Genomic DNA, 3,133 nt, shown 5'->3' with positions numbered 1-3,133 from the left:
ACAATAAAGCTTCATGATTTGGTGCTTGAGAAGAAATTATCTATAATTATATATTATCAAATCTGGCCCAAAAAATTCATTGTATATCAATTCATCTCGTATAGTTCGATCAACAAAAAAAAAACATAGAAAATAATCAAACAAAAAATACCCAAACCAGCAACTTATCTAAAAATCGGTGCTTATTAATAGTTTAGGCTCTTTAGTTCTTGTTCACTTATCTTCAGTACTTCTCGTGATTAAAAGGACCATCTAGAAAAGTTTCTATATTAACCGCGATTTTGTTAGTCCTAGTGTATCTGTTCCCATATTAATAACAGCCCGTATATTAATCCCAACCGTCGATGAACCAAATAAAAAATCAATTTAATTACAATTTCTCACATCGTATGTCTTGAATGTTTCGAATATTATTCAAGATTTTCTTAAAGTAATGTTTAAATGCACAAGAATCAAATTATCAAAAGATACAATTATTATGCACTTTTATTTTCATTTTCCTGCCTCTGAGCTGTTGATTTGATGCTCTGCTCGATTGTTACCAGCAGATTCATCTGTTTCTAGGACGGTGTTTTCCACTCAATTTCAAGCTAAAACAAACGTATCCTTTTGAAATTCACTTCACATAAACAAATAAGTACATCACATTTTCACTATACATATAATTATATTTGAAAAAACCAACGCGATTTCCTATAGTTTGATATACGTTTATTTCGAACAACGTCAAAATTATCCTTGCCCGTATTCCAAACTGTTTACATGCCTTGCAGTACTCTCAAGGGTTGCCGACCTAGATTTTTATTTCAAAAATGCTTGAATAGACTTTTACTGTGAAATTCAACTCTCATGTTTGTAAAATAAGGTATATCGAAAAGATAATCTACGACAAACATAAAATTTTACTTATAAGTTGAAAAACTACAACAAAAACTGCAATTTCGTAATTATAGGGTAGTGAGCTAATTCCCGTCGTAGTAGGTAGTGCTTGGTTTTCAAATCTAATTTATACGCCAGCCCAACTACTTACTCTAACTAAGTTGTATGCAACACGTATTTCAGAGTTCCTAGTTTTCATTGTGTACTATTAGCGCATTGAACAAATCATAGTTTATTGAGAATCGGCAATCAAAAATACCCTTCAAATTTTTCAAATTTGTCTTATGAAAATCTGATTACGTCCATGAGAATTTTCATTCGTCCAGTCTAAAACTCGATGGATTGCTGTCAAATAAATCTATTGGTATTGGTGTGCGATTTCTACAAGTACACCAAATTAGTTTTTTATGCGGTTTCATACCGTGTTAAATAAAAATAACATAAATTCAATTAATATTGGCCTGTTCTGAATATGATATGTGTACATTGTGAAACATTGAATAGAATATGTGTACGGAGGATGTTCGCGGCTATCCAAGAAATACCTGAAGTGCAGGCCTTCAGATCTACACGCGTAACCAATGATTTACAGGCCTGTTTTGTAAATGTAATATACCCATTGTGGTACATATAACAGAATCTGCGTATGGAAGATCTTCACGGTTATCCAAGAAATTCCTGAAGTGAAGGCCTTCAGGTCTACACGCGTAACCAATGATCTACAGGCCTGTTTTGTAAATGTAATATATCCATTGTGGTACATCTAACAAAATCTGCGTATGGAAGATCTTCACGGTTATCCAAGAAATTCCTGAAGTGAAGGCCTTCAGGTCTACACGCGTAACCAATGATCTACAGGCCTGTTTTGTAAATGTAATGTACCCATAGTAGTACATATAACAGCATCTGCGTATGGAAGACGTTCGCGGTTATCCAAGAAATACCGGAAGTGAAGGCCTTCAGATCTACACGCGTATCCAATGATCTACAGACCTGTTTTGTAAATGTAATATACCCATTGTGGTACATATAACAGAATCTGCGTATGGAAGATCTTCACGGTTATCCAAGAAATTCCTGAAGTGAAGGCCTTCAGGTCTACACGCGTAACCAATGATCTACAGGCCTGTTTTGTAAATGTAATATATCCATTGTGGTACATATAACAGAATCTGCGTATGGAAGATCTTCACGGTTATCCAAGAAATTCCTGAAGTGAAGGCCTTCAGGTCTACACGCGTAACCAATGATCTACAGGCCTGTTTTGTAAATGTAATGTACCCATAGTAGTACATATAACAGAATCTGCGTATGGAAGACGTTTGCGGTTAACCAAGAAATACCGGCAGTGAAGGCCTTCAGATCTACACGCGTAACCAATGATCTACAGGCCTATTTAGTTAATGTAATGTACCCATTGTGGAACATATAACAGAATCTGCGTATAGAAGACGTTCGCGGTTATCCAAGACATACCTGAAGTGGAGGTCTTCAGATCTACACGCGTATCCAATGATCTACAGACCTGTTTTGTAAATGTAATATACCCATTGTGGTACATATAACAGAATCTTCGTATGGAAGATCTTCACGGTTATCCAAGAAATTCCTGAAGTGAAGGCCTTCAGGTCTACACGCGTAACCAATGATCTACAGGCCTGTTTTGTAAATGTAATGTACCCATAGTAGTACATATAACAGCATCTGCGTATGGGAGACGTTCGCGGTTATCCAAGAAATACCGGCAGTGAAGGCCTTCAGATCTACACGCGTAACCAATGATCTACAGGCCTATTTTGTTAATGTAATGTACCCATTGTGGTACATATAACAGAATCTGCGTATCGAAGGCGTTAGCGGTTATCCAAGAAATACCTGAAGTGGAGGTCTTCAGATCTACACGCGTATCCAATGATCTACAGGCCTGTTTTGTAAATGTAATATACCCATTGTGGTACATATAACAGAATCTGCGTATGGAAGATATTCACGGTTATCCAAGAAATCCCTGAAGTGAAGGCTTTCAGATCTACACGCGTAACCGATGATCTACAGGCCTGTTTTCTAAATGTAGTTTACCCATTGTGGTACATATAACAGAATCTGCGTATGGAAGACGTTCGCGGTTATCCAAGAAATACCGGAAGTGCAGGCCTTCAGATCTACACGCGTAACCAATGATCTACAGGCCTATTTTGTTAATGTAATGTACCCATTGTGGTACATATAACAGAATCTGCGTATCGAAGACGTT

Source organism: Armigeres subalbatus, chromosome 3 (genome assembly GCF_024139115.2).
Source record: "Armigeres subalbatus isolate Guangzhou_Male chromosome 3, GZ_Asu_2, whole genome shotgun sequence".
Taxonomy (NCBI): Eukaryota; Metazoa; Arthropoda; class Insecta; order Diptera; family Culicidae; genus Armigeres; species Armigeres subalbatus.
This window is presented reverse-complemented; position numbering follows the sequence as displayed.